Raw genomic sequence first — 18,373 nt, 5'->3', positions numbered from 1 at the left:
CAGGTGATCCTCCCAGGTGGAGCTAAAGACAGCAATATCATCTAGATATGCTGCACAAAAGTCATCCAACCCAGCAAGGACTTGGTTCACCAACCTTTGGAAAGTGGCAGGTGCATTTTTCAAGCCAAAGGGCATTACCACAAATTGATAATGTCCACTAGGGGTCGAAAATGCTGTTTTGGCTTTTGACTCCTCAGCTAGTCTGATTTGCCAGTAGCCAGCTGTCAAATCAAATGTGCTCAGAAACTTGGCAGAAGCCAATTTATCAATGAGCTCATCTGCTCTTGGAATGGGATGAGCATCTGTCCTAGTGACAGCATTGAGACCTCTGTAGTCCACACAAAACCTCATTTCTCTCTTCCCATCTTTGGTATGAGGTTTTGGCACAAGGACCACTGGGCTAGCCCATGGGCTCTCTGATGGCTCAATCACTCCAAGCTCCAACATCTTTTGCACCTCAGCCTTTATACAATCCCTGACATGGTCAGGTTGCCTGTAGATCTTATTCTTCACAGGCAGATTGTCACCAGTGTCCACCTCATGGGTGCACCAGTTAGTCTGACTGGGTGTGAGTGAAAACAATTGTCTGTGGGCCTGCAACACCTGTCTGCAGTCCACCTGTTGCTGCTCAGTGAGGCTGCCTGCCAAGGCTACTCCATCAACTGAACCATCATCAGGGTTCTGGGAAAGCAGGTCTGGGAGAGGGTCACTCTCTTCCTCCTGTTCCCCATCTGTGGCCATGAGGAGACTCATGTCCTCCCTGTCAACAAATGCTTTCAATCTGTTCACATGGAGCACCCTGTGGGGGCTCCTAGGGGTACCAAAGTCAACCAAGTAGGTGACTTCTCCCTTCTTTTCAATGATAGGGTAGGGTCCAGTCCATTTGTCCTGGAGAGCTGCTGGCCCCACTGGGTCCAACACCCACACCTTCTGTCCTGGCTGGAACTCAACCATAACAGCCTTTTGGTCATGCCAGGCTTTCTGTAATTCCTGACTTGCCTCAAGGTTTTTGGATGCTCTCTCCATGTATTCAGCCATCCTGGAGCGGAGACCAAGTACATAGTCCACAATGTCTAGTTTAGGCTTTTTGAGAGGTAACTCCCATCCTTCCTTCACCAAACTCAATGGACCTCTTACAGGGTGGCCAAACAAAAGTTCAAAAGGGCTGTAGCCAACCCCCTTCTGTGGGACCTCTCTGTAAGCAAAGAGCAAGCAGGGTAAAAGGATGTCCCATTTCCGCCTAAGCTTCTCTGGTAAACCTTTTATCATTCCCTTTAGGGTCTTGTTGAACCTTTCCACAAGCCCATTGCACTGTGGATGGTAGGGTGTGGTAAACTTATAGTTTACTCCACACTCTTTCCACATTGCTTTTAAGTATCCAGACATAAAGTTAGTACCTCTGTCTGAAAGAACCTCCTTTGGAAAGCCCACTCTTGAGAAAACTGCAATGAGGGCTTTTGCCACCACAGGAGCTGTGGTGGTCCTCAGGGGAATTGCCTCTGGGTACCTGGTGGCATGATCCACTACCACCAGTATAAATCTGTGCCCAGATGCTGTTTGAGGATCCATGGGACCCACAATGTCTATTCCAACTCTTTCAAAGGGTACCCCCACCACAGGTAGTGGTATCAGGGGGGCCTTTGTTGTGCCACCTGACTTGCCACTGGCTTGGCAAGTGACACAGGAGCGACAAAACTCCTTGACATTTTCTGACATGTGAGGCCAGTGAAAGTGTGGAACAAGCCTGTCCCAAGTCTTATTCTGGCCTAAGTGTCCTGCAAGGGGAATATCATGGGCCAAGGTAAGAAGGAAGCCCCTAAACTTCAAAGGTATAACCAACCTCCTGGTGGTGCCAGGCTTGGGGTCTCTAGCCTCTGAATAAAGGAGCCCTTCATCCCAATACACCTTATGGGTACCTTGAGCATTCCCTGCAGCCTCAGCAGCAGCTTGCTGTCTGAGGGGTTCAAGTGAAGGGCAATCTAATTGGGCCTGCCCCAGGTCTGCCCTTGAGGGTCCCCCTGTCCCCAGAAACTCAACCTGTTCAGGTTCAAGCTCATCTGAGACAGTCTCCTCTTGGACTGCAGAATCAGTTTCCTGTGAAACCTGATCCTCAACCTGGGGCAAGTGGGAAGGCACAGCCTTAACCCTCTTGCTCCTCCTCTTGGGTTGTGGTTGGTCTATTGTTTCAAGATCCACCACTGGTTCAGGAAGGCACTTCTTAGCCTGAGACCTTGTCACTGCAAGGACATGAGCTGAAATCCCTAGCATTTCTGCATGAGTCCTGTACTCCACTTCTGACCAAACTGAGCTTTCAAGATCATTGCCTAACAGACAGTCTACTGGGAGGTCTGCACTCACAACAACTTTCTTTAGGCCATCTACCCCTCCCCAGGAGAAGTTCACAACAGCCACACTATGGGAAGTAGTGGAGTTGCTTGCATTGGTCACTAGGTAACTTTCACCTAGTACAATCTGTCCAGGGTCCACAAAGCCAGGTGTCACCATTGTGACACTGGCACAAGTGTCCCTGTAGGCCTGAGCCAGTTTCTCATTAATTAAGGGAGTCTGCCTATATTTGCCCAGGTTACTGGGGCTTACTGCAGTGGGCAAAGATATGTCCACATCATATAGGAGAACTGCCTGTGTGGGGATTCTGACTAGGCCAGATTCCACCTCAGTACCCAGGGTCAACCCTACTAAACCCTTTGGCTGTGTACCACCACTGCTGACTGTACTAGGGGGTGCAGTTGCTTTAGGAGCTGCAGTGGTGGGGACTGGATTTTTCTTAGTGCATTCACTGCCCCAGTGTGAAACTGATTTGCAGGTATTACACCAAGGTTTCTTTGGGCCATCATTCTTCTTTTTCTTGTTTCCATTTTGGGAACCCCCCTCCTTATTGCTAGTTTGGGGGCCTGAAGACTTCTGGTCCTTTTCTTTATCTTTCTGATTCCCACCCTTCTGGTCTGTTTTCTTCTGGTCACCTTGGTTCTGGTTTTTCTGCTTAATCCTTGTTCTGACCCATTTGTCTGCCTTCTTTCCCAATTCTTGGGGAGAGGTCAAATCAGAGTCAACAAGGTATTGATGCAACAGCTGGTTCTGACAGTTATTAAGGATCTGCTCTCTCATCATAAGATTGTACAATCCTGTATAGTCTGAAACTTTACTTCCCTGCAGCCAACCCTCCAGAGCCTTAGTGGCACAATCTACAAAATCAGTCCAGTCCTGAGTCTGTGCTTTTTGGGTGTCTCTGAACAACAACCTGTATTGCTCAGTGGTTAGGCCAAACCCTTCAATAAGAGCACTCTTCAGAACAGAGTAGTTTTTGGCATCCTCAGGTCTAACAGTGAGGAGCCTGTCCCTCCCTTTCTCAGAAAAGGAGTACCATAAAATTGCTGCCCACTGATCCTCAGGGACCTGCTGTACCATGCAGGCCCTCTCAAGAGCAGTCATCCATTTGTGGATATCATCCCCTTCCTTGTAGGGGGGCACAATTTTTGTCAGGTTTCTATTGTCATAGGCCCTGTCTTTTTCTTTAGGAATTTTGCTACCACCAGTGGCATCTAAGCCACTTATTTTTTTCTCCCTTGCCAAGGTAAGTTTAGCTTGTTCCAAGGTAAGCTTAGCTTGAGCCAGGGCTACCTCTTCCCTCTCTATCTGGAGTTGGACAGCCCTCATTCTGGCCCTATGCTCTTTTCTCTGGGAGGAAGTCATCCCTCTTTGAGATTCTCTTGAGGCACTAGAAAGGTGAGAGTCCCCTGATAGAGACCTCTCCCTCCTATTACCTGGGAGAATTTGGTTATGAGATCTGGGGTGGTGCTGGCCCTCCCCATTCCCATGTAGGTCCAAGTTGGCCTGGTTAAGGCTGGCAACCTGTACCTGGTTTCCCCTCTGATCCTGATCTTCAGGCTCTTCTAAATCAGAGCCTTCCTCTTCCTCTTCCTCCTCCACTGCATCATCATCTGGAAGATCCTCATTCTCAGGGGAGTTTATCCCTTCACCTGATTCTAAGGGAGCCTGACTCACCTTATCTAGGTCATCCTTTTCTAGGAGAGCTATTAGGGAAGGAATGGTAGGGCCTCTGCCCTTTTTTAGCCCCCTGGCTGTGCACAAGGCACTCAGGTCTTTGTGGCTAAGGTTGTCATATCTGGATGTTGTCCCTATAGGATCAACTTCTACAGGAGCAGAGCCTGAGGCTCTATCTGCATCAGACATGACTGCTAGTGAGGTGTAAGTGGTGCACTTACCTACACTAAGTGGTTTCCTACTGTACCTTGCTAGTGAGTTGTAGTCAGGGTGTGCTAATCCCTTTTATCTACAACTACTAAGTTCAGTAGAACTTAATATGCTAAGCTTTTGATTTATATGTACCTAGAGGTACTTGATGTGATCTTTCAATTTGATAAAGATTGCAATGGTAAAACAAACAGCAAGCTCAAATCCGCACCGCTGCACACCAATGTGAGAAGTTGGCCTGATATGTAGTGTTTCCAATTCTGGAACCAATGGGTATCAGTCCAAACAAACCCCAAAGATGTCTGGTTGTAAGTCAACCTTGTTAGACAAGCTATCCTAGTGGTAGCATGGACTAAGCAGCCTAAAGGCTAAACTTAAGAGGTCGTGTTAAGCGAGCTGTTTTACCACATACAATCCTGTAATCAAATGAAAGGACACCACACAAGTATATATTGTAAAAATATATGTATTTATTTCTAAATTACTCCCCAGTACTCTTTATGAGGAAAGGGGCACAAGCGTTAAATCAAAAGCACTGTTAAACATATAAAGTTGGCACAATTATGGCTGAGGGCGGGGGGCCACTCAGACCATATACTAAAAAAGTGGTATAAGTAACACTTATCGAGCAATGGTTAGGCCTAGGGCCTAGAGATTCGCTGGGAGCAGTCAGGACAAGCAATGAAGAAGTCGGGAGTAGCCCACAGGATACGGGTGCAGCACGGAAAGTGCGGCGCGCACCAATGTAAAGTCAATGGTGCGTAAAAGTTAGTTAAAGTGAATTAAATGATACTTCCGCTGAACCTAGGAACACAAAACTTCAGACACAGACCCTAGAGGTGTGTGCCAGTGTAAGGACACCGGCGTTGCAAAGTTACCTCACCCACAGGCCGTGGGTGCACAGGGTCGAAGTGGCGTCGGGTTCTGTCACGCAGGTTCTTGGTGCTTGGAGCTGTTGCAGCTGCAGGCGCTGTGAAGCAGAAGTGTCCGGTGCGATCCAAGGGTGGATCGAAGTAGAAAAGTACCTGAAAGCAGAGGGGACAGAGTCTGGGTCACTCAGCAGTGACCAGGGTGGAACCAGGACGGAACCAGGCAATGTCGGGCGCAATCAGGCGGTTGTCGATAGGCTTCTCTCCGCTGTCACGTGGGCTCTGGGGCATCTGCGACGTCCAGGAGCAGGTCACGATCTGTCCCACGTAGGCTCTCGCCGTCAGCACCGTCGGCTTGAAGATTGTAGCAAACAGCACTTGGCAAAAGCAACCCACGCGGAACCGGGAGATTGCTTATCACTCGAACCAGGAGGGTCAGAGTGGGTGCTCCTTTTCACGGGAGCTGGTGCAGATCTGGAGCAACCAGAAAAGCAAGTCGGATTTCAAGTTTCGTCGGCACAGGGGCCACAAGCCAGCTGGCAAGTGACCGGGCCAACGCGTCGAGCACACACCGGCAGAAGGGCCCCACGCAGCACTCGTCGAGTGTGGAGGGGTGAGCTTTGGTGCAAGTGGAGCTCGGGGCTGGGGCTTCTCAAACCCCGGTGTACAGCTTCGAGGGTCACTCGTGGGCTGCACGGTCAGCGTCTCGTGGCCTTTTCAAGATGGCGTGCCCCACGCTTCCGGTCGCCTCCACGGGTCTCAGCTCTGCAGGGACTGTGGATCGGGCAGGTAGAAGGCAGGCAAGCTTGATCTCGTCGATCTCTGTCGCTCGAGTTCCGGCGGGAACTGCAACAAAGCAAGGGTCGAGGGCTGGATGGTGCCTGTTTGCACAGGGTGGTCACTCCTTGACCACAAGGGAGATTCTTCAGTCTTCTCACGTCGTGTAGAAAGTCGAAGGGTCCAGATTTCGTTTCTTATGTTTCTTCAGGATGATCTGAAGTCCGTTGGGACTGCTCCCCCCTCTTATTCGAATCTAGGGGGTTGGACATCCTGCTAGGTCCCCTCCTATGGGTGGGACCCAGGAAGGGGGTGGTTACACCCCTCTCCTTTGATCCTGGCCGCGCTGGGACAGGGGCTGGGAGGCCCCAGAACCGGTTTGGCCGGATCCTGCAAGGGGCAGCCTTGTGCTCCCCAGGCAGTGTCTGGTTTCTTTGAAACCTCCCTACTCCAATCCACTATCTCCTGTCTGGGGTGGTTTGACACCGCCCTGTGACAGGAAACTCTTTGTCCAGGCCTCCTCTGCCGGGTTTCGGTCAGCAGCAGGAGGCCAGACCCGTGTCTGTGGCAGGGGCATCCATTTTGTGGATCTGAGGCTCATTTTAAATCAACCGCGTTTCAGTAAAGTAACATGTCTTCTCCCTCTAGAAGGGTGGAATGCTACCCCCGTCGCCAGAACTGGCGAGGGGGTAGTATTCCAATTCGTATGACACCTTACACGACATGTTTTGATAAAGCCAAACCAAAGTTGCTATATAACCGCGAGGATTATAAGGCGCTTAAGAGTATATGGTATGGCATTATCCCGGATCAGCTTAGGGAGTTGTTCCCGACAGCTGCAGACAGGCTCAGCTCATGCCAGAGCTCCATCTCACATAAAACCACGCACTCTGCCTCCAGGATTGATGAGGCCTTCCATAGGAGTGGCTCACAGGTTATATATGTGTCCAGATATAGGGTTAGATATAGGTATACTATATCTAAGCAAGGGGTGATTACACCCACTTGCCCCAGCTGAGTGATCAGCCAGTTGTGTCAATTTAAGAACCAGCCAGGGGTGGCAAAAGCTATGCTTCAGCCCCTGGTAGGCCTTGGTGGCACCTATGCCCTGAGCACCTATAGTGCATGGTACAGGGGCTGACAAGGAGTCCATTTCCAATTGTGGTATGTACCTTGTGAGAAGTTGGCCTGATATGTAGTGTTTCCAATTCTGGAACCACTGGGTATCAGTCCAAACAAACCCCAAAGATGTCTGGTTGTAAGTCAACCTTGTTAGACAAGCTATCCTAGTGGTAGCATGGACTAAGCAGCCTAAAGGCTAAACTTAAGAGGTCGTGTTAAGCGAGCTGTTTTACCACATACAATCCTGTAATCAAATGAAAGGACACCACACAAGTATATATTGTAAAAATATATGTATTTATTTCTAAATTACTCCCCAGTACTCTTTATGAGGAAAGGGGCACAAGCGTTAAATCAAAAGCACTGTTAAACATATAAAGTTGGCACAATTATGGCTGAGGGCGGGGGGCCACTCAGACCATATACTAAAAAAATGGTATAAGTAACACTTATCGAATATTGGTTAGGCCTAGGGCCTAGAGATTCGCTGGGAGCAGTCAGGACAAGCAATGAAGAAGTCGGGAGTAGCCCACAGGATACGGGTGCAGCACGGAAAGTGCGGCGCGCACCAATGTAAAGTCAATGGTGCGTAAAAGTTAGTTAAAGTGAATTAAATGATACTTCCGCTGAACCTAGGAACACAAAACTTCAGACACAGACCCTAGAGGTGTGTGCCAGTGTAAGGACACCGGCGTTGCAAAGTTACCTCACCCACAGGCCGTGGGTGCACAGGGTCGAAGTGGCGTCGGGTTCTGTCACGCAGGTTCTTGGTGCTTGGAGCTGTTGCAGCTGCAGGCGCTGTGAAGCAGAAGTGTCCGGTGCGATCCAAGGGTGGATCGAAGTAGAAAAGTACCTGAAAGCAGAGGGGACAGAGTCTGGGTCACTCAGCAGTGACCAGGGTGGAACCAGGACGGAACCAGGCAATGTCGGGCGCAATCAGGCGGTTGTCGATAGGCTTCTCTCCGCTGTCACGTGGGCTCTGGGGCATCTGCGACGTCCAGGAGCAGGTCACGATCTGTCCCACGTAGGCTCTCGCCGTCAGCACCGTCGGCTTGAAGATTGTAGCAAACAGCACTTGGCAAAAGCAATCCACGCGGAACCGGGAGATTGCTTATCACTCGAACCAGGAGGGTCAGAGTGGGTGCTCCTTTTCACAGGAGCTGGTGCAGATCTGGAGCAACCAGAAAAGCAAGTCGGTTTTCAAGTTTCGTCGGCACAGGGGCCACAAGCCAGCTGGCAAGTGACCGGGCCAACGCGTCGAGCACACACAGGCAGAAGGGCCCTGTAGGAAGGTGGCTACCTGACTATGGTTACCCCAGATTTTTTGCCCTGTGTTTAGCTGGTTTTCGACTTAGTTGGCCTGGTTCCCTGCTAATCAGGGCCCCAGGCTATCTGCTCTCTCTGTAAAATGGATTCCATGTACCCTAGGTGCATAACTAGATTGGCTTGGGTCACCTTATCAGCCCCTGTACAGTGCACTATAGGTGCCCAGGGCATAGGTGCATCCAAGGCCTACCAGGGGCTGCAGCATATCTTTTGCCACCCCTGGCTGGCTATCTAAATTGACACAACTGGCTGAACACTCAGCTGGGGCAAGTGGGTGTAATCACCCCTTGCTTAGATATAGTATACCTATATCTAAACCTATATCTGGACACATATATAACCTGTGAGCCACTCCTATGGAAGGCCTCATCAATCCTGGAGGCAGAGTGCGTGGTTTTATGTGAGATGGAGCTCTGGCATGAGCTGAGCCTGTCTGCAGCTGTCGGGAACAACTCCCTAAGCTGATCCGGGATAATGCCATACCATATACTCTTAAGCGCCTTATAATCCTCGCGGTTATATAGCAACTTTGGTTTGGCTTTATCAAAACATGTCGTGTAAGGTGTCATACGAATTGGAATACTACCCCCTCGCCAGTTCTGGCGACGGGGGTAGCATTCCACCCTTCTAGAGGGAGAAGACATGTTACTTTACTGAAACGCGGTTGATTTAAAATGAGCCTCAGATCCACAAAATGGATGCCCCTGCCACAGACACGGGTCTGGCCTCCTGCTGCTGACCGAAACCCGGCAGAGGAGGCCTGGACAAAGAGTTTCCTGTCACAGGGCGGTGTCAAACCACCCCAGACAGGAGATAGTGGATTGGAGTAGGGAGGTTTCAAAGAAACCAGACACTGCCTGGGGAGCACAAGGCTGCCCCTTGCAGGATCCGGCCAAACCGGTTCTGGGGCCTCCCAGCCCCTGTCCCAGCGCGGCCAGGATCAAAGGAGAGGGGTGTAACCACCCCCTTCCTGGGTCCCACCCATAGGAGGGGACCTAGCAGGATGTCCAACCCCCTAGATTCGAATAAGAGGGGGAGCAGTCCCAACGGACTTCAGATCATCCTGAAGAAACATAAGAAACGAAATCTGGACCCTTCGACTTTCTACACGACGTGAGAAGACTGAAGAATCTCCCTTGTGGTCAAGGAGTGACCACCCTGTGCAAACAGGCACCATCCAGCCCTCGACCCTTGCTTTGTTGCAGTTCCCGCCGGAACTCGAGCGACAGAGATCGACGAGATCAAGCTTGCCTGCCTTCTACCTGCCCGATCCACAGTCCCTGCAGAGCTGAGACCCGTGGAGGCGACCGGAAGCGTGGGGCACGCCATCTTGAAAAGGCCACGAGACGCTGACCGTGCAGCCCACGAGTGACCCTCGAAGCTGTGCACCGGGGTTTGAGAAGCCCCAGCCCCGAGCTCCACTTGCACCAAAGCTCACCCCTCCACACTCGACGAGTGCTGCGTGGGGCCCTTCTGCTTGTGTGCGCTCGACGCGTTGGCCCGGTCACTTGCCAGCTGGCTTGTGGCCCCTGTGCCGACGAAACTTGAAATACGACTTGCTTTTCTGGTTGCTCCAGATCTGCACCAGCTCCTGTGAAAAGGAGCACCCACTCTGACCCTCCTGGTTCGAGTGATAAGCAATCTCCCGGTTCCGCGTGGATTGCTTTTGCCAAGTGCTGTTTGCTGCAACCTTGAAGCCGACGGTGCTGACGGCGAGAGCCTACGTGGGACAGATCGTGACCTGCTCCTGGACGTCGCAGATGCCCCAGAGCCCACGTGACAGCGGAGAGAAGCCTATCGACAACCGCCTGATTGCGCCCGACATTGCCTGGTTCCGTCCTGGTTCCACCCTGGTCACTGCTGAGTGACCCAGACTCTGTCCCCTCTGCTTTCAGGTACTTTTCTACTTCGATCCACCCTCGGATCGCACCGGACACTTCTGCTTCACAGCGCCTGCAGCTGCAACAGCTCCAAGCACCAAGAACCTGCGTGACAGAACCCGACGCCACTTCGACCCTGTGCACCCACGGCCTGTGGGTGAGGTAACTTTGCAACGCCGGTGTCCTTACACTGGTACACACCTCTAGGGTCTGTGTCTAAAGTTTTGTGTTCCTAGGTTCAGCGGAAGTATCATTTAATTCACTTTAACTAACTTTTACGCACCATTGACTTTACATTGGTGCGCGCCGCACTTTCCGTGCTGCACCCGTCTCCTGTGGGCTACTCCCGACTTCTTCATTGCTTGTCCTGACTGCTCCCAGCGAATCTCTAGGCCCTAGGCCTAACCATTGCTCGATAAGTGTTACTTATACCATTTTTTTAGTATATGGTCTGAGTGGCCCCCCGCCCTCAGCCATAATTGTGCCAACTTTATATGTTTAACAGTGCTTTTGATTTAACGCTTGTGCCCCTTTCCTCATAAAGAGTACTGGGGAGTAATTTAGAAATAAATACATATATTTTTACAATATATACTTGTGTGGTGTCCTTTCATTTGATTACAGGATTGTATGTGGTAAAACAAGCTCGCTTAACACGACCTCTTAAGTTAAGCCTTTAAGGCTGCTTAGTCCATGCTACCACTAGGATAGCTTGTCTACAAGGTTGACTTACAACCTGACATCTTTGGGGTTTGTTTGGACTGATACCCAGTGGTTCCAGAATTGGAAACACTACATATCAGGCCAACTTCTCACATTGGTGTGCAGCGGTGCGGATTTGAGCTTGCTGTTTGTTTTACCATTGCAATCTTTATCAAATTGAAAGATCACATCAAGTACCTCTAGGTACATATAAATCAAAAGCTTAGCATATTAAGTTCTACTGAACTTAGTAGTTGTAGATTAAAGGGATTAGCACACCCTGACTACAACTCACTAGCAAGGTACAGTAGGAAAACACTCAGTGTAGGTAAGTGCATCACTTACACCTCACTAGCAGTCATGTCTGATACAGGTAGAGCCTCAGGCTCTGCTCCTGTAGAAGTTGATCCTATAGGGACAACATCCAGATATGACAACCTTAGCCACAAAGACCTGAGTGCCTTGTGCACAGCCAGGGGGCTAAAAAAGGGCAGAGGCCCTACCATTCCTTCCCTAATAGCTCTCCTAGAAAAGGATGACCTAGATAAGGTGAGTCAGGCTCCCTTAGAATCAGGTGAAGGGATACACTCCCCTGAGAATGAGAATCTTCCAGAAGAAGAAGAGGAAGAGGAAGAGGAAGGCTCAGATTTAGAAGAGCCTGAAGATCAGGATCAGAGGGGAAACCAGGTACAGGTTGCCAGGCTTAACCAGGCCAACCTAGACCTACATGAGAATGGAGAGGGCCAGCACCACTCCAGATCTCATAACCAAATTCTCCCAGGTAACAGGAGGGTGAGATCTCAATCAAGGGACTCTCATCTTTCTAGTGCCTCAAGAGAATCTCAAAGAGGGATGACTCCCTCCCAGAGAAAAGAGCATAGGGCCAGAATGAGGGCTGTCCAACTCCAGATAGAGAGGGAAGAGGTAGCCTTGGCTCAAGCTAAACTTGCTTTAGCAAGAGAAAGAAAATTGTGTGGCTTAGATGCCACTGGTGGCAGCAAAGTTCCTAAAGAGAAACCCAGGTCCTATGATAGTAGAAACCTGACAAAGATTGTGCCCCCCTATCAGGAAGGGGATGACATCCACAAATGGATGACTGCTCTGGAGAGAGCCTGCATGGTACAGCAGGTTCCTGAGGAACAGTGGGCAGCAATCTTATGGTACTCCTTTTCAGAGAAAGGGAGGGATAGGCTCCTCACTGTCAGACATGAGGATGCCAGCAATTACAAAGTCCTGAAGAGTGTTCTGATAGATGGGTTTGGCTTAACCACTGAACAGTACAGGTTAAAGTTCAGAGATACCCAGAAGACACAGACTCAGGACTGGACTGATTTTGTTGATTGTGCAACTAAGGCTCTGGAGGGTTGGCTGAATGGCAGCAAAGTACATGACTTCACAGGATTGTATAATTTGATTATGAGGGAGCAGATCCTTAGTAATTGTCAGAACCAGCTCTTACACCAGCACCTGGTGGACTCAGATTTGACCTCTCCCCAAGAATTGGGAAAGAGGGCAGATAAGTGGGTCAGAACCAGGATTAGGCCTAAGAATCAGGACAATAACCAGAAGAAGGAGTCTACCAAGCCTCAAGATAAGGGTGGGGATAAAGGTAAAGAAAACACTTCCCCAGGGCCCCAAAACTCCAAGAAGGGGGGTGGGTCCCAAGACACTTCTTCAACAGAGAAAAAGCCTTATTGCCATGCCTGTAAACAGGTTGGGCATTACAAAACAGACAGCTGTTGTCCCAAAAATGGCAATAAAGAAAACATACCTCCAAAGCCAGCTCCAACACCTCCTGTTACTGTCAGCAGTAATCCCCCAGGAAGTGGGAGCACACCCAGGAATCTGGGTGGGTTTACTTTTGGAGCCCAAGGGGACCCTGGCCTATCCAGGTCTCCATCCCCAAATGATCTTGTCTATGAGACTGGCATGGGGTTTGCCAACTTCTCTGTTTGCCCAAATACCTTGAGCAAATATAGACAGGAACCCATCATCAATGGTTTGAAAGTTGAAGCTTTTAGAGACACAGGGGCTAGCATCACCATGGTGGCTGACTGTATAGTCCCCTCTAAGCAACTTTTACCAGGTGCCACATACCAGGTAACAAACATTGATGGCATCCAAACAAATCATCCCATGGCAGTAGTAAGCCTCAGCTGGGGAGGTGTCACTGGCCCAAAGAGAGTGGCAGTGTCACCAAACTTGCCTGTAGACTGTCTACTGGGTAATGATTTGGAAATCTCAGCCTGGGCTGAGGTTGAACAGGAAATCCATTCTAGAATGGTAAATTCCAATGGAAAGGTTAGTGGGGCTGTACTGGCTATAGCCCCAATCCAAGATGTCCTCCCTGAAAAGGTTGGTAGGGCTGAGCAACTCTCTGCCCCATCTTTAACAGAAGCTCTTCCAAAGCAGAATAGCAAAGCTGTTATGATAACAGCAGAAACCCAAACTGAGTCTCCTCCTGAAAAGGTTGGTGGGGCTGTGATGGCCACAGCCCAAACTCAAACAGATATGTGTGTTGTGAAGCCTGAAATGATGGATCACTCCACCCAAACTGAGAGCATGGAGGAGGAAGAGAAATCTCCCCCTCACCAGACAGTAGGACAGGATCAGCCTCCTCAGGGAACTGATCTTACCCCTGATGAAGGAACTGGCCCAGAGGTTGTTAGGCCTGGCCTGACAGAGCCTCTGATGGCAGTGGACCCTTCTCAGGTGGGATCCAGTCTGGAGCAGGTAACCTGCCCCTCTCTACCTTGCCTCAGTCAGCCCAGGGCTGCAGAGGACAAGAAGGACAGTGAGACCCAGAGGGCCCCCTGTCAAATAAAGCACCCCCATCAACAGATTAGGGGCACCAAAACTAGTAGGCCTAGTAAGGTGAAAACTTTAAAAACTCCTGAGGGAGCCCCCTTAAAAACAGTTAGGGACCTCCCACAGATGGATTCTGTTGGGCACAGCCAAACCTGGGACCCAAAGGGCCCAAACCTGAACTGTCCCTCCAGCAAGCCAAACAGAGGGACCCAGCCTCCAGCTTTAGGTAGCCAGAGGTTGACCCTGAGAGCTCAGTGCAACTCAGTTGAAGAAAGAAAGGCACACATGGTGGAAGATAATTGGAGGAAGTTGAGCCCAAAAATAGTGGGGCCTCACTTCAATACTCCATATCCAAACCAGCCTTTAACTTTGCATAAACACACCCAAGGTAGTGATTCCCTATGGTGGAGACCCTCTAATACCCCTAGGGTGAGGGACTGCTTAGTGGACCATGAGACAGGGGGTACCCATGCTAGTGCAGGTACTTCCTTATATGGCCACTCAGGCAATATAGGCTTACCTGGCCAAGGATAGCCTTATCTCCTTTCGTTTGGGGGGGGGTTATGTAGGAAGGTGGCTACCTGACTATGGTTACCCCAGATTTTTTGCCCTGTGTTTAGCTGGTTTTCGACTTAGTTGGCCTGGTTCCCTGCTAATCAGGGCCCCAGGCTATCTGCTCTCTCTGTAAAATGGATTCCATGTACCCTAGGTGCATAACTAGATTGGCTTGGGTCACCTTATCAGCCCCTGTACAGTGCACTATAGGTGCCCAGGGCATAGGTGCATCCAAGGCCTACCAGGGGCTGCAGCATATCTTTTGCCACCCCTGGCTGGCTATCTAAATTGACACAACTGGCTGAACACTCAGCTGGGGCAAGTGGGTGTAATCACCCCTTGCTTAGATATAGTATACCTATATCTAAACCTATATCTGGACACATATATAACCTGTGAGCCACTCCTATGGAAGGCCTCATCAATCCTGGAGGCAGAGTGCGTGGTTTTATGTGAGATGGAGCTCTGGCATGAGCTGAGCCTGTCTGCAGCTGTCGGGAACAACTCCCTAAGCTGATCCGGGATAATGCCATACCATATACTCTTAAGCGCCTTATAATCCTCGCGGTTATATAGCAACTTTGGTTTGGCTTTATCAAAACATGTCGTGTAAGGTGTCATACGAATTGGAATACTACCCCCTCGCCAGTTCTGGCGACGGGGGTAGCATTCCACCCTTCTAGAGGGAGAAGACATGTTACTTTACTGAAACGCGGTTGATTTAAAATGAGCCTCAGATCCACAAAATGGATGCCCCTGCCACAGACACGGGTCTGGCCTCCTGCTGCTGACCGAAACCCGGCAGAGGAGGCCTGGACAAAGAGTTTCCTGTCACAGGGCGGTGTCAAACCACCCCAGACAGGAGATAGTGGATTGGAGTAGGGAGGTTTCAAAGAAACCAGACACTGCCTGGGGAGCACAAGGCTGCCCCTTGCAGGATCCGGCCAAACCGGTTCTGGGGCCTCCCAGCCCCTGTCCCAGCGCGGCCAGGATCAAAGGAGAGGGGTGTAACCACCCCCTTCCTGGGTCCCACCCATAGGAGGGGACCTAGCAGGATGTCCAACCCCCTAGATTCGAATAAGAGGGGGAGCAGTCCCAACGGACTTCAGATCATCCTGAAGAAACATAAGAAACGAAATCTGGACCCTTCGACTTTCTACACGACGTGAGAAGACTGAAGAATCTCCCTTGTGGTCAAGGAGTGACCACCCTGTGCAAACAGGCACCATCCAGCCCTCGACCCTTGCTTTGTTGCAGTTCCCGCCGGAACTCGAGCGACAGAGATCGACGAGATCAAGCTTGCCTGCCTTCTACCTGCCCGATCCACAGTCCCTGCAGAGCTGAGACCCGTGGAGGCGACCGGAAGCGTGGGGCACGCCATCTTGAAAAGGCCACGAGACGCTGACCGTGCAGCCCACGAGTGACCCTCGAAGCTGTGCACCGGGGTTTGAGAAGCCCCAGCCCCGAGCTCCACTTGCACCAAAGCTCACCCCTCCACACTCGACGAGTGCTGCGTGGGGCCCTTCTGCTTGTGTGCGCTCGACGCGTTGGCCCGGTCACTTGCCAGCTGGCTTGTGGCCCCTGTGCCGACGAAACTTGAAATACGACTTGCTTTTCTGGTTGCTCCAGATCTGCACCAGCTCCTGTGAAAAGGAGCACCCACTCTGACCCTCCTGGTTCGAGTGATAAGCAATCTCCCGGTTCCGCGTGGATTGCTTTTGCCAAGTGCTGTTTGCTGCAACCTTGAAGCCGACGGTGCTGACGGCGAGAGCCTACGTGGGACAGATCGTGACCTGCTCCTGGACGTCGCAGATGCCCCAGAGCCCACGTGACAGCGGAGAGAAGCCTATCGACAACCGCCTGATTGCGCCCGACATTGCCTGGTTCCGTCCTGGTTCCACCCTGGTCACTGCTGAGTGACCCAGACTCTGTCCCCTCTGCTTTCAGGTACTTTTCTACTTCGATCCACCCTCGGATCGCACCGGACACTTCTGCTTCACAGCGCCTGCAGCTGCAACAGCTCCAAGCACCAAGAACCTGCGTGACAGAACCCGACGCCACTTCGACCCTGTGCACCCACGGCCTGTGGGTGAGGTAACTTTGCAACGCCGGTGTCCTTACACTGGTACACACCTCTAGGGTCTGTGTCTAAAGTTTTGTGTTCCTAGGTTCAGCGGAAGTATCATTTAATTCACTTTAACTAACTTTTACGCACCATTGACTTTACATTGGTGCGCGCCGCACTTTCCGTGCTGCACCCGTCTCCTGTGGGCTACTCCCGACTTCTTCATTGCTTGTCCTGACTGCTCCCAGCGAATCTCTAGGCCCTAGGCCTAACCATTGCTCGATAAGTGTTACTTATACCATTTTTTTAGTATATGGTCTGAGTGGCCCCCCGCCCTCAGCCATAATTGTGCCAACTTTATATGTTTAACAGTGCTTTTGATTTAACGCTTGTGCCCCTTTCCTCATAAAGAGTACTGGGGAGTAATTTAGAAATAAATACATATATTTTTACAATATATACTTGTGTGGTGTCCTTTCATTTGATTACAGGATTGTATGTGGTAAAACAAGCTCGCTTAACACGACCTCTTAAGTTAAGCCTTTAAGGCTGCTTAGTCCATGCTACCACTAGGATAGCTTGTCTACAAGGTTGACTTACAACCTGACATCTTTGGGGTTTGTTTGGACTGATACCCAGTGGTTCCAGAATTGGAAACACTACATATCAGGCCAACTTCTCACAGGCCCCACGCAGCACTCGTCGAGTGTGGAGGGGTGAGCTTTGGTGCAAGTGGAGCTTGGGGCTGGGGCTTCTCAAACCCCGGTGTACAGCTTCGAGGGTCACTCGTGGGCTGCACGGTCAGCGTCTCGTGGCCTTTTCAAGATGGCGTGCCCCACGCTTCCGGTCGCCTCCACGGGTCTCAGCTCTGCAGGGACTGTGGATCGGGCAGGTAGAAGGCAGGCAAGCTTGATCTCGTCGATCTCTGTCGCTCGAGTTCCGGCGGGAACTGCAACAAAGCAAGGGTCGAGGGCTGGATGGTGCCTGTTTGCACAGGGTGGTCACTCCTTGACCACAAGGGAGATTCTTCAGTCTTCTCACGTCGTGTAGAAAGTCGAAGGGTCCAGATTTCGTTTCTTATGTTTCTTCAGGATGATCTGAAGTCCGTTGGGACTGCTCCCCCTCTTATTCGAATCTAGGGGGTTGGACATCCTGCTAGGTCCCCTCCTATGGGTGGGACCCAGGAAGGGGGTGGTTACACCCCTCTCCTTTGATCCTGGCCGCGCTGGGACAGGGGCTGGGAGGCCCCAGAACCGGTTTGGCCGGATCCTGCAAGGGGCAGCCTTGTGCTCCCCAGGCAGTGTCTGGTTTCTTTGAAACCTCCCTACTCCAATCCACTATCTCCTGTCTGGGGTGGTTTGACACCGCCCTGTGACAGGAAACTCTTTGTCCAGGCCTCCTCTGCCGGGTTTCGGTCAGCAGCAGGAGGCCAGACCCGTGTCTGTGGCAGGGGCATCCATTTTGTGGATCTGAGGCTCATTTTAAATCAACCGCGTTTCAGCAAAGTAACATGTCTTCTCCCTCTAGAAGGGTGGAATGCTACCCCCGTCGCCAGAACTGGCGAGGGGGTAGTATTCCAATTCGTATGACACCTTACACGACATGTTTTGATAAAGCCAAACCAAAGTTGCTATATAACCGCGAGGATTATAAGGCGCTTAAGAGTATATGGTATGGCATTATCCCGGATCAGCTTAGGGAGTTGTTCCCGACAGCTGCAGACAGGCTCAGCTCATGCCAGAGCTCCATCTCACATAAAACCACGCACTCTGCCTCCAGGATTGATGAGGCCTTCCATAGGAGTGGCTCACAGGTTATATATGTGTCCAGATATAGGTTTAGATATAGGTATACTATATCTAAGCAAGGGGTGATTACACCCACTTGCCCCAGCTGAGTGATCAGCCAGTTGTGTCAATTTAAGAACCAGCCAGGGGTGGCAAAAGCTATGCTTCAGCCCCTGGTAGGCCTTGGTGGCACCTATGCCCTGAGCACCTATAGTGCATGGTACAGGGGCTGACAAGGAGTCCATTTCC

This window comes from Lissotriton vulgaris, chromosome 2_2 (genome assembly GCF_964263255.1).
Source record: "Lissotriton vulgaris chromosome 2_2, aLisVul1.2, whole genome shotgun sequence".
NCBI lineage: Eukaryota > Metazoa > Chordata > Amphibia > Caudata > Salamandridae > Lissotriton > Lissotriton vulgaris.
Note: the sequence above shows the minus strand (reverse complement) of the source record.